This window comes from Procambarus clarkii, chromosome 68 (assembly GCF_040958095.1).
Source record: "Procambarus clarkii isolate CNS0578487 chromosome 68, FALCON_Pclarkii_2.0, whole genome shotgun sequence".
NCBI classification, from domain to species: Eukaryota; Metazoa; Arthropoda; class Malacostraca; order Decapoda; family Cambaridae; genus Procambarus; species Procambarus clarkii.
Window position 1 is genome coordinate 7212310 of NC_091217.1, and position 14252 is coordinate 7226561.

Below are 14252 nucleotides of genomic sequence, written 5' to 3' on the forward strand. Positions count from 1 at the left end.
ATAGAGAACAAACTTTAAAGGAGACAAAAAGAGAGAGAGAGAGAGTGAGAAACAAGAAACATAGAGGTGAAGGAGGACCAGCCATCGACTGGGAGGGCCAGAGAGGTGTGAAGCCCCAAGACGAAGCGGTCCATCTGCCAGTGAAAAAGAGGCAGAATTCCGGTGAATTGAGTAGTCTGCTGAGGGAGCAAATTGTTTTAATGTAAGAGTGAGTGGGGTGTCTGAGGGAGGCAGGAAGGGTGATGGGGTGGTTCCTGCCTCTGTCTGAGATTGAATGGGGAGGAGTTGGGGGTGGGGGGGGGAGGGAGGAGGAGTCCTCCATCGTAGCACCACCTGAGATGGGAAGGAAGGAGGATGGATGACGAGGCTCTCCTCTCTCCCCCCTTCCTTCTTTTCCACGCGCACTTCGCTCTTTCTTTCCCTCAGCCAAATTTCTCCCCATTCTTGTTCTTTTCCTAAACCATGCTCCACCATCCATCCTTCCCCCCCCCTCCCTCCCTCCCCAACTTGCACCGTCACTCTCTAACAAGGCTTTTAGTCACTGGAGATCGCCAGCAGACCGCTCGGCATCTCTTGGGAAAGACAAGGAAAGGCAAATTTTCCAGTGTTATTTTGAATTTTACATTATTCCGTATATATATATATATATATATATATATATATATATATATATATATATATATATATATATATATATATATATATATGTCGTACCTAGTAGCCAGAACGCACTTCTCAGCCTACTATGCAAGGCCCGATTTGCCTAATAAGCCAAGTTTTCCTGAATTATTATATTTTCTCTAATTTTTTTCTTATGAAATGATAAAGCTACCCATTTCATTATGTATGAGGTCAATTTTTTTTTATTGGAGTTAAAATTAACGTAGATATATGACCGAACCTAACCAACCCTACCTAACCTATCTTCATAGGTTAGGTTAGGTTAGGTAGCTGAAAATGTTAGGTTAGGTTAGGTTAGGTAGGTTAGGTAGTCGAAAAAGCAATAGTTCATGAAAACTTGGCTTATTAGGCAAATCGGGCCTTGCATAGTAGGCTGAGAAGTGCGTTCTGGCTACTAGGTACGACATATATATATATATATATATATATATATATATCGTACCTAGTAGCCAGAACGCACTTCTCAACCAACTATGCAAGGCCCGATTTGCCTAATAAGCCAAGTTTTCATGAATTAATGTTTTTTCGACTACCTAACCTACCTAACCTAACCTAACCTAACTTTTTCGGCTACCTAACCTAACCTAACCTAACTTTTTCGGCTACCTAACCTAACCTAACCTATAAAGATAGGTTAGGTTAGGTTGGGTTTGTTAGGTTCGGTCATATATCTACGTTAATTTTAACTCCAATAAAATAAAATTGACCTCATACATATGGAAATGGGTAGCTTTATCATTTCATAAGAAAAAAATTAGAGAAAATATATTATTTCAGGAAAACTTGGCTTATTAAGCATATCGGGCCTTGCATAGTAAGCTGAGTACATTACTACGTACAAATTACGTACATGCTCCTCTTTGCAGTTCTTGCACCACGAACTTGAAGGACTCCGCCAAATTGCTGTCAACAACGATTACAACAATACATAATTCGACTAAATCGTAAGTAAGAAGCTAAGCCGCCATGTGACATCATCAGGCCCCAGGGGTGGAGAATCTGCCCCCCAAGGGAAGACGTTGTAGTATATTATAAAATTACATTCAGACATATAAGAATGGGAAGGTGATACGAGACATAATTGACAGGAATTGCAGGGCAGTGAAGAGACTGTGCGCACCGAAATATATGCTACATAGGACACATCACGAATACATTGAGCAGACTTCTTACAATTCATTTGCTAGACAGAGTTATTAAGCAACAGCATTCTCAATACCGCAACACCATCCTGTATCACTAAGACATAGTGAAAGATACCACAGTAATCACACACACCGACGATCGTAGGAGGCTGCGTATGCTTGAGGCTGTGTTCTTTCGGGAGCTGACACCAGTAATCAACTTTCACATGAATTCGACTTCGAGCATACACATATTTGATGGTCCTCTATTGACCCAGAGGGAAGATGTAAGACCTGGCGGACGGCTAGAAGCCGGAGTCTGGCAACACTCACCTCGCCTTCCCCTTCGCCGCTCCCTACGGTTAAGGAGAGTTAGGTGACTCGTAGAGTGAGGTGAACCCACATTTATAAATGTCTAGATTTTTCCATGTAAGGCAAATATGTTTGAAAATTCTCTTGTACACAATGCATCTTTGCTCCACACCTCATAAATCACGTAGCCTGCATATCCACACAGCATACACCTCCCCCGCCACACACAGCATACACCTCCCACACACACACACACAGCATACACCTCCCCCCCCCACACACACAGCATACACCACCACATCTCCAGAGGTCAGAGCAGTGGTGGCGGCTCTATCACTGGTCTCTGGGGCTAAATTATCGAAGGAAATCACCCGCTTAGAGGCCTCCCCCCCTTCCTCTCCCTGAAATATTTCCCCCATACAAGAGGCACTGCTGCCCTCTCTCCCCTTTCCCTCTTTCTCCCTCCCCTTTCCCTCTCTCTCCCTCCCCTTTCCCTCTCTCTCCCTCCCCTTTCCCTCTCTCTCCCTGCCCTCTCTCACCCCATTAGTTCCTCTCTCAACTCCTGACCTTTTCCACCCCCCCCGCTCCCCCACTCCTCTCCCTTCATTGCCTGTCCCCCAAGCCTCCCTTCCGCGCTTGCTCAGTCCCTCCCTCATCCACCTATCCCATCACAAGGTGGCGTAATAGACAATCTGGGAGTCACCCAGGTAGAGAGAAGGGCGCGCGAAACCTGATTACATTTTTCGCCTCCTACTCTGGCCATCAACTGAGCTGGTGCACGGTTGATGGTTGGGCCCCACGGGTTGGCGAGGAGGGTTGACAGGTTAAAGAAAGGTTCACATAGGTTGTTTGGTTGGCAGATATATTCACCTGGGCCAGTTGAGTGGCAGGTAGATAGGTACATTGGTTCATTGACTGCCAGAAAGCATAGTAAGTATATATATATATATATATATATATATATATATATATATATATATATATATATATATATATATATATATATATATATATACACACACACACACACACACACGAGTCCCCTGGTGGGCTGAGCGTCTAAAAAGTTATAAACTTCAGCTAGTGGAACAGGCAAGTCTGTGCATATATATATATATATATATATATATATATATATATATATATATATATATATATATATATATATATATATATATATATGTGTGTGTGTGTGTGTAAGATTGGTAACTACGTATAGGACAGACTGGATAGGGGCAGGTTGACTTGATAGAGGGATAGACAGATGAACGGGTAAATATGTAGTGAGGTGGATAGAACAGGAGGTGGAGCGGAGATTTTGAAGATCTGAAGAACTAAAGACCGACACTGTGCCATGATATTACCTCAGCAATGAAGCCATCGGTATGTCGTTGTGGTTGCATTGTTTGCTGGTTGCTCATGATGCTTGTGAGGACGGGGGGGGGGAGGGAGAGACCCGGGCACCGCCGGGTAGATATGCAAGAATGTACCCAAATCTATTATACAATTTTATTCATTGACAAATTAGACTGATTTTCACACACGCGCACACATTCAGAAGTTTTTATACCACATGTCAGACCAATCCTGGAGTATGCAGCTCCAGAATAAATTCCGTATCCAGTCAAGCGCAAGACTTAAGTTGCAGAATGTTCAAAGGTATGCCACCAAGCTAGTACCCGATCTGAGGGGTATGAGGTACGAGGAGAGACTATGGGAACTAATCCTCACCTCACTGTAAGAAACAAGAGTTAGGGGAGACATGATCACCACATACAAGATTCTCAGAGGAATTCATCGGGTTGATAAAAACAGTTTAACACAGGTGGCACACGCACTAAGGGATAAAAGGTGGAAACTGAGTACCCAAATGAGCCATAGAAATATTTGAAAGAACTTTTTAAGTGTCAGAGTACTTAACAGATGGTATGCATTAGGTAGGTGATGTGGTGGAGGCTGACTCCATACACAGTTTCAAATGTAGATGCGATGAGCCCAATAGGCTCAGGTACCTGTACACCAGTTAATTGACGGTTGAGAGGCGGGACCAATGAGCCAAAACTCAACCCCTGCAAGCAGAGGTAGGTGAGTATACACACACACACACACACACACACACACACACACACACACACACACACACACACACACACACACACACATATACACACACACACACACATACACACACACACACACACACACACACACATTTTTTTTCACACACACACATTCAAAAAAAAAATCTTTCCCCTCTCCCCCACTCCCCTAAACCCTCCCCTCTTCCTCACCCACCTCAGCCCTCCCTTTTCCCCCACGCCCCCCAAGCCCTCCACCCTTTTCTCTCCCCCCAAGCCCCCCCATCTCCCCTATCCCCCACAGCCTCTCCTCCCCCCATGCTTCCCCAACCCTCCCTCTCTTACCCACCCCCTGTACCCTCCCCCTCTTATCCACCCCCTGTACCCTCCCCCTCTCCCCCACCACCCCAAGCCCTCCCTCCTCCACCAATCCCCCCGTGCCAGGTCCCCCCAGCTCCCACTCACCCCAGATCCCAAAGGTCCCCCCCAGAAAAGAAGCAGAAGAGAGTCAGTTTCAGGGTGATGTACTCGAACATAGATGGGATCACAAGCAAGACAAGTGAACTAAGGGAAAGAGCACAAGAAGTTAACCCAGATGTAATCGGACTCACTGAAACAAAACTCTCTGGAATCATAACGAATGCCGTGTTTCCCCAGGAGTATACAGTAATAAGGAAAGAGAGGGAAGGTAGAGGAGGAGGCGGAGTGGCCCTACTCATGAGAAGGGAATGGAGTTTTAAGGAGATGGCCATCCCGGGCTGTGAGGAGTTCAGAGACTACATAGCAGGCACCATAACAATGGGAGGACCAAGAATAGTAGTAGCAGTAATATACAACCCTCCACCAAATGACAGGAGACCCAGTCAAGAGTATGAAAACAACAACAAGGCAGTTAACACTATAATTGAGAGGGCAGCCTCTGCTGCCTGTAGAAATAGATCCCACCTGCTCATCATGGGCGACTTCAATCACGGAAAGATTGACTGGGAGAACAAGGAACCGCATGGAGGCGAGGATACGTGGAGAGCCAAACTATTGGAGGTGGTGACAAGCAACTTTTTAACCCAGCATGTCGGAGAACCCACAAGGATGAGAGGCAATGACGAACCAGCGAGACTCGACCTAGTCTTCACTCTGAACGACTCCGACATAAGAGAAATCGGTTTTGAGGACCCAGTAGGAATGAGCGACCACAGTGTACTGGTGTTTGAGTACTTGATTGAAGAAGGGTTATTGAACTCGAGGAGGGATACCGAAACCAAAAGGTTAGCATACCGAAAGGGAAACTATGAGGGGATAAGAAAATTCCTAACAGATATAGCATGGGAAACAGAGCTCAGGGGAAAGACGGCCCAAGATATGATGGATTACATCACGCAGAAGTGCAAGGACGCAGCGAACAAGTTTGTCCCAGTCCAAAAGGAAAACAGAGAAATGAAGATGAGAAACCCATGGTTTAATCAAAGATGTAGGCTAGCTAAGCAGCAAAGTAAAAGGGCATGGAGAAACTATAGGAATAACAGGACACTGGAGAGCAGAGAAAGATACCAGAATGCCAGGAATGAATATGTCAGGATGAGAAGAGAGGCAGAAAGACAATACGAAAATGACATCGCAAGCAAGGCAAAGACTCAGCCTAAATTGTTGCATAGCCACATTAGGAGAAAAACAACAGTAAAGGAACAGGTTATGAGATTAAGGATAGGGGCGGAAGGATTCACTACAAATGACAAGGAAGTGTGTGAGGAATTGAATAAGAAATTCCAGGAGGTCTTCACCTTAGAACAAGGAGAAATTCCAGAGGTAAGTGAGGGAATAGCTAACCAGGAACCACTGGAAGAGTTTGAGATTACCAGTGGGGAAGTAAGGAAGTGTTTACTAGAGTTGGATGTGACAAAGGCTATAGGCCCAGATGGAATCTCCCCTTGGGTTCTAAAGGAAGGAGCAAGAGAACTGAGCCTACCACTCTCCATAGTGTATAACAAATCACTGGCAACAGGGGAACTGCCAGATATTTGGAAAGCAGCTAACGTAGTCCCGATATACAAGAAAGGGGATAGACAGGAGGCACTGAACTACAGGCCAGTGTCCCTAACCTGCATACCATGCAAGCTGATGGAGAAGATTGTGCGAAAAAAACTAGTGGAGCATCTGGAGCGAAGGAACTTTGTAACACAGCATCAACATGGGTTCAGGGATGGCAGGTCCTGCCTCACAGGGTTACTTGAATTCTACGACCAGGCAACAAAAATAAGGCAAGAAAGAGAAGGGTGGGCAGACTGCATATTTTTGGATTGTCAGAAAGCCTTTGATACAGTGCCACACAAGAGGCTAGTGCGAAAGTTGGAGATGCAGGCTGGAGTGAGAGGGAAGGTACTCCGGTGGATAGAGGAATACCTAAGCAACAGGAGACAACGAGTCTGTGTGAGGGGTGAGGTCTCAGATTGGCGAGACGTCACAAGTGGAGTCCCGCAGGGGTCAGTCCTTGGACCTATACTGTTTCTGGTATATGTAAATGATCTCCCAGAGGGTATAGATTCGTTCCTCTCAATGTTTGCCGACGATGCAAAAATTATGAGGAGGATTGAAACAGAGGATGATAGTAGGAGGCTACAAGATGACCTGGATAGACTGAGTGAATGGTCCAACAAATGGCTGTTGAAGTTCAACCCGAGTAAATGCAAAGTAATGAAACTAGGAAGTGGAAACAGGAGGCCAGGCACAGGATACAGAATAGGAGATGAAGTACTTAATGAAACAGACAGAGAGAAAGATCTAGGAGTTGATATCACACCAAACCTGTCTCCTGAAGCCCACATAAAGAGAATAACGTCTGCGGCATATGCGAGGCTGGCTAACATCAGAACGGCGTTCAGGAACCTGTGTAAGGAATCATTCAGAATCTTGTACACCACATATGTAAGACCAATCCTGGAGTATGCGGCCCCAGCATGGAGCCCGTACCTTGTCAAGCACAAGACGAAGCTGGAAAAAGTCCAAAGGTATGCTACTAGACTAGTCCCAGAACTAAGAGGCATGAGTTATGAGGAAAGGCTGCGGGAAATGCACCTCACGACACTGGAAGACAGAAGAGTAAGGGGGGACATGATCACAACCTACAAAATCCTCAGGGGAATCGACCGGGTAAACAAGGACGAACTTTTCAACACTGGTGGGACGCGAACAAGGGGACACAGGTGGAAGCTGAGTACCCAAATGAGCCACAGAGACGTTAGAAAGAACTTTTTCAGTGTCAGAGTAGTTAGCAAATGGAATGCATTAGGAAGTGATGTGGTGGAGGCTGACTCCATTCACAGTTTCAAATGTAGATATGATAGAGCCCAATAGGCTCAGGAATCTGTACACCAGTTGATTGACGGTTGAGAGGCGGGACCAAAGAGCCAGAGCTCAACCCCCGCAAGCACAATTAGGTGAGTACAATTAGGTGAGTACACACACACATACACACACACACACACACACACACACACACACACACACCAATCCCAGACAGACTAAAAAAAAAATCACGTAAGGCACATGTAAGAGATCCAATTAATTTCCGGAGGTTCTTCATTGTTGTGGGAGCGAGAGAGGGGAAGTGCGGCAGACCTCCGTCACTTGACTTTATATATAGTATAATCCTCACCAATACTTAATAACACTGGGTCTCTACACAATGGAAAAAAATAACTTTGAGCATTGTATAAAAGATAACGGATGCTGCTTCAAGATTTGTAAGATCAAATGTATCGAGAAAGATAACAGATGGCAAGATGGGGGAAGAGTGTAAGTGATGTTCTGGGAGAAGCAACAGATGGATAAACAAGAGCTGGTCAGGATAAGGATTTGGGATGGGACGGGGGAGAAAAGGAATGGTGCCCAACCCCTTGTGGACGGTCGGGGATTGAACGCCGACCTGCATGAAGCGAGACCGTCGCGCTACCATCCAGCCCAAGTGGTTGGGACTACCGGTAGAAGAGAGCAGAGACAACTTTATAGCAGGAGGCTAATGGCACAAGTTTTATTTTTTTCGTATATAAATATATCGCAGCAAATGGCAAAGTCTCCCGCTTAGTAGTTCTAAGTGGGAGATCAGATGTGCTTAACGATGCAAGTTGATGCCTAATGAATTAATTTTTTGTGTCAGAGGAGGTGGTAGTGAAGCTGTTTACAAGTGAAATATCCATTGATCCTAAGAAGACCATCAGCCTTTCAAATTAGTCTTTGCAATCGTACAAACGCAAAGATGGCATGAATGATTGGCAGTCAGTGTGAAATGGCGCAATTAACCAGAGTTTGCTTTAATGTAATTGGAAGAATTTAGTTTTATTAAAAATAGACTTGACTGTTACAAGTGCTTGCCATCTCCTCTCACCTCCCTCTCTCATTCCTGGTGGCGGTGGTGGCGCTTGTGGTTGTGGTGCTAAAGGTGGTTGCTCTATTGGTGGTACTAGTGGCTATTTTGGTAGTGCTAAAGGTGGTGACAGTGGAGTTTGTGGTGGTGGAGGTTGTGGTAGTGGTGATGGTGGGAGGCGGTGAGGCTTCAGGACCCAACAGTCACCCTCTTTGACACAGAACCAATATAGAGCGAGTCACTATTTCGACAATATATTCCAATTACAGTGGAGTAGGGAAGGGAGCGGAGGGGGAGGGGGGGGGGCTGACAGGGAGAAAGGGAAGAGGGAATGAAGAACGAAGGGAAAGAGGAGAGAGATAGAGAGGAGGGAGACAAGGGTGCTGGAATTGGAGATTGAGGCAGGCTAAAGGAATAACTGATTGAAGTATGTTTCTGGAGGAAGAGAATAGAGGGAGTAATGGAAAATGGAGTAATATAGTCAGGGAGGAAAGGACGAGGCATAGTTAGGAGTGTAGAGAAGGAAGAAAAAGGAGGTGGAGGGGGGGGGGGGGGGAGACGGCGAGGAAGAAACGGTAAGAAAAAACTATGGCTGCCGTAATTGAAACCAGAGATGAGTGTTGACTTCGACCAATGGAGGGTCGTCCCCCGTGTTGTTGGTCTCGTGTAATATTGGGTTCGCGCCCCCTGAGAAATATTGTGTCTTCCCCCCCTGGGGAAGTACTGTCTTCCTACCCCTGGGTAACGCAGTCTCTCTGCTCCCTGGGTAATACTGTTTCTCTGCTCCCTGGGTAACACAGTCTCTCTGCTCCCTGGGTAATACTGTCTCTCTCGCCCCCTTGAGTAACCCTGTTTACGCCTCCCTGCAGCGTCCCGAGCATGTTTACACGTCGTGTTTGTAAGGCGAGATACCAGGAGGGCGGATTGAAATGTTTACAGCAGGTGACACTCAGAAGTGTGGAAACTGATGAGGGTTGAGTGTGAGGTGTGAGGCAGCAGCAGCGGAGAGAAGGCCCTCAACGCAGGATCCGTGCAGCCTTGCCTGTGTAATGTGAACACCATACACCCACTTGGTACACTGTTGGTGGTGTGGCTTTGTGGTGATCGTCCCTCAGAGCTCTGCTGCTTGAAAGGGGTCTGAGGTCAAAATCAGCCAGCCTTCTTTCCCTCATGAGAGAGAGAGAGAGAGAGAGAGAGAGAGAGAGAGAGAGAGAGAGAGAGAGAGAGAGAGAAAGCTTGAGAAATAGAGGTCCTTTGCTACAGAAAGCTTGTGCCAATAAAAGGCCTGGTGGTAGTCACGTGACCCTTGGGTGGCATGATGTGTGAGAGTAGTGTACATAGATTAAGGACGAGGGAGAGACGAGAGATCAACCTCTGTATCAAAGACTAGCGTTGGGAAGACCTCAGGTGATAGGGATCCCCTTCTTACTCTCACTATTGGTCTGACTTTGGGCCCCACTGCCTACTACTGTGCGTAATCTGGTGCGTGAGTGATGGTAGTGTTCTAGGTTTACCTATTTACATACAAAAAAATGACCCGAGGGGCGAGTTTATTGGGCAGCGCCACTCGTGCAGAGTGGACATACCGCCATAGCAGCATGTAAACACTCCCCAATAGGAAGAAAACCCGCTGGTTGTTCATCCTGTCACTTGTACCCAGACACAGCTGGGACTCGCTTAACTGTCAAGTGTTTCGTATCTTCAGTGTGGACACTTTCCCTAATCCCTCAGTGAATTGTTTATCGCCCAGTGTTCAAGTATGTTCATTGTTCTCCTGTTCCTACACACCTTGTTATATCACACACCCTGAGAGGGGGACACACGATTTCCCCAAGAAGGTAGGTAGGATACACTGCGTCATAAATAGGACCTTTCCCTTTTTCAAACAAGCCTCACGTCTCTCATAAGAAATCCGGTTTATTTTGACCTTTGACCGCCATTTGAACAGAAGACCTCTGACCCATGACAAATCAAAGCCTTCCATCACCACGTCTGTCAACAAAACTTCTCATTTACCATACTCATTTATACTTTAAATATTACCCTACATTCCCACAGGCAGCAATTCCTAAATTAGAATATAGACTGCATAGTAAGAGGTTGGTATATGTCATAACAAATCATTGCTAGCTGACCCGTTCTGGCACGGGCGACAAATGGAATTCAACACTGTTCAGAATATCTGATTTAGTCTCCAGGTCATTGTATCTTACTGGTACCATTCTGTGGCACAGAGATATTTAATATCTGAGACTGTTTGTCCAGTGAATAGGACAGTGGTAGGTTCTAATTATTTTGAGATGGTCAAGCTGTGTTGAGAATGGCTTGGGTGACAGGCTGGAGTGTTGAGTGACACATATGCCTGCTGACTGATGCTGAGTGATACACTGATGCTGAGTGATACACTGATGCTGAGTGACGTCTTGAGACAAACGTCTGCCTGCTGAGTGATGCTCGCGAGTTCCTGTTCGTCTTATTTCGTAAAAAAAAAGTCCTTTTTAGTCTCTTTTTCATAGGACTGTAAATTTGGCACATAAATAATTAGGTCCTGTTTGTAAATTCCTTTGAACAATAATACTGGTAATTCATCAGTAGTGATACATTTTCTAATAAACTGCATTAAAGGAATACAAATTAAAGTTAATATATTTTTTAAGCCTTCATTATAGTTCAGGTGAAACAAGGTTGTATTTTATTGACACAACACACGCACGTGCACACACACACACACACACACACACACACACACACACACACACACACACACACACACACACACACACACACACACACACACTTTCTCGCTTTCGTATCAATAATATCTTACGGATCAAAATCTTTGAGGTATTGGACCAGTTAATAAGTTTAATACCATTATTACCAGTTATTTAAGGAACACCGCGATAGTGTAGCCGTCATACGAACCGAGGACTCGGTTTAGACATCTTTAGAATACGAAATTTTTGAAATGCGTGACGGATCGTAAGTCCGGTAGGCTTTGATAGGCCTTAAGCTGTGTCTCTGTATATAAATAACAGTGAATTTGTTCCATACGTGTATTCATATAATTGTGCTTGTGGAAGGTGTGTTTCAGCTCTTTAGTCCCGCCTCTCAGGTTTCAGGAAACTTGTGTACAGGTTTCTATATGACTGAGACTGTGTATGGAGTCTGCCTCTACCACATCACTTCTTAGTGCACTCCATTTACTTTCATAATGACAAAATTATAATGTCTCTGTGGCTTATTTGGGTACTCAGTTTCCTCTTGTATCCCCTTTGTGCGAGTGTCGCAGTTGCGTGCATGTGTGTGTGTCTGTGTGCATGTGTGTGTGTGTGTGTGTGTGTTTGTCTGTGTGCGTGTGTGTGTGTGTGTGCGTGCGCTCCACAAATACCTCAGTTTCAGTCAAGCTAATATAATTCGTGCTGGTATGCTTGTTATCCGGGACAAAGTCTGGCCTGATTAGATTTTGCGGAAATTACCTTGAATATCATATGGCAATTTGCATAATTAAAAATAATTCCCAAACCCATATGAGGGTCACTTTTTTCTGTGTGTGTGTCCTCTCTCTCTCTCTCACTCTCTCTCTCTCTCTCTCTCTCTCTCTCTCTCTCTCTCTCTCTCTCTCTCTCTCTCTCTCTCTCTCTCTCTCTCTCTCTCTCTCTCTCTCTCTCTCTCTCCCCCCTCGCTGTTCTCGTCGCCTTTACTTCATCAAGCTTTCTTTCATTTAGAGAACACTGTGTAGGTACTGTCGTGAGAGAGAAGAGTGTTGTGGTGGTAGTGTGAGGGGCGAGACCACAGTGCCCTTCACTGTACAGGTACTTATGGAAACACTTAAAGCTATCCCAGGCGATTTATTCAGAGCTAGAGAGACAGAATGAGCAGCATTGCTGATGCATTTTTGGACAATCGTTGCAGAGGAAAGACCTGTGTTGGGGGCCGTGTCACCCACCCAAAAAAGCCACCCAGTCACCCAGATTTTCACCCAGCCACCCAGTGAGGGGTGACGCGGGGCTCAGCGCGGGAGAATCATCATCTGGGGGCTGTTCCAGGAGCGGCCATTGATGTCTTGGTTGTTAATTACTTGTTAATAGCGCCGTATAATAGGTGTGTGTGGGGGGAGATGCTTTTAAACGATATTCTGTCTCGACTATTTTGTTAGGTGAGTATTGCCCGAGCTCGCCGGTTCGTGTACGTGTCCGTACCCACTCGTAGCGCCCATAAGGACCAGGTACGTATATTAGGAGACAATCACGTACTCTAGCAGGAGGTAGGAAGCCTCCCCCGGTCAAGAAATCCTTCCCCTCCAGATGGCAACACCGTGCAAATTGCGCTGATGAAGAAAATTCTCTTCACTTCCCCCTTCTGTGTCCTCTTTATTACCTTACCTGCGCCTCTCCCTCTGTTTTCTCTCTTCCTCTTAGCTCGTCCGTCTTCTTTCCTGCCTCACAGAGGGACTTCTTGGAGGCACACACACACATTGACTGGGTAACATCAGCGGCGGGTGAGTAACGGGATAGTGTCTGGACAGGGTTCATGAACTATAAGACGAAATTACTTCAGAGCAGTGTTTGTAACCTGTTTACAACTTTACCTTAAGGTCTCTAGAGTGATGGTGAAGTAGACGAAGAGCTCAACATTGATGGTAGAGCAGACGAAGGGGTCTTTAGTAATGGTGAAGCAGACGACGGGCTCTACAGTGATGGTGAAGCAGACGAAGAGCTCTACAGTGATGGTGAAGCAGACGAAGGGTTCTACAGTGATGGTAGAGCAGACGAAGGGCTCTGCAGTGATGGTGAAGCAGACGAAGGGTTCTACAGTGATGGTAGAGCAGACGAAGGGCTCTACAGTGATGGTAGAGCAGACGAAGGGCTCTACAGTGATGGTGAAGCAGACGAAGAGCTCTACAGTGATGGTGAAGCAGACGACGGGTTCTACAGTGATGGTAGAGCAGACGACGGGCTCTACAGTGATGGTGAAGCACCACATGACTGATCAGGAGTGTACAAGGTACCATCCGGGACTCATAAACACGACATTTCTGTTAATACCGTGCCCTGGTAGCGAGGGGTGACGGGTGTTTCCAAGTAAACAAAAAATATATTACAGTTTCACTATCCACCTACCGTTTCTAAGCCTTCAGATTTCTGCCTTTTGGTTCCCCCTCACTAGGATTTTTTCCCCAGGTGTTCAGAGTTCTTATTATTCCCTGCCTAGTTTTCCTCCCCAACCTCTCTTCCCCCCTTTCCCTTCACTACCCAGTTACTATTCCTACCCCCCCCCCCAATCTCCCTCTCTCGTCTCCCCATCCCATTCTCTCCTCCCCCCATCTCCCTCTCTCGCCTCCCCATCCCATTCTCTCCTCCCCCCCTCTCCGTTTCTGTATCTCCTCGCCCCCTCCCCAGGTGAGGCGGGAAGGTGAGGCGTGGAGGTGAGGCGAGGAGGAGCAGTAATCGCGTTAGTGAGGCTGATTCAGAGGCCAGACACGTTCGTTACGCTATTCATGTTGAATTAGATTTTAAAGCAGCCTTCAGTGGTGCGTCCCAGTTTAGGAGGGGGGTTAGTGCCTTAAGGGGGCGGTGGGGGGGGACAGGGCGGCTTGTTGGGGGAGATGAGGGGACGAGAAGCTTTAGAAGGGGAGAGTGCATTTTTGGAAGACGAAGGGAGGGGAAGGAGGCTGCTTGGGGAGGGGGGTTAGGGGAG

The 14252-nt window shown here is 46.2% G+C and overlaps 1 long non-coding RNA gene across 1 annotated transcript in view; it reads left to right on the forward strand.

The window, feature by feature from the left end:
- The window catches only part of LOC138355694 (uncharacterized), a 39412-nt gene extending 25641 nt beyond the window's left edge, over positions 1-13771 (forward strand). Inside the window, exons 2-3 of the long non-coding RNA XR_011223983.1 lie at positions 1548-1625; positions 13150-13771. This is a non-coding gene — a long non-coding RNA (uncharacterized lncRNA). The remainder of the gene's footprint in view (positions 1-1547; positions 1626-13149) is intronic.
- The last annotated feature ends 481 nt before the right edge of the window (positions 13772-14252 follow it).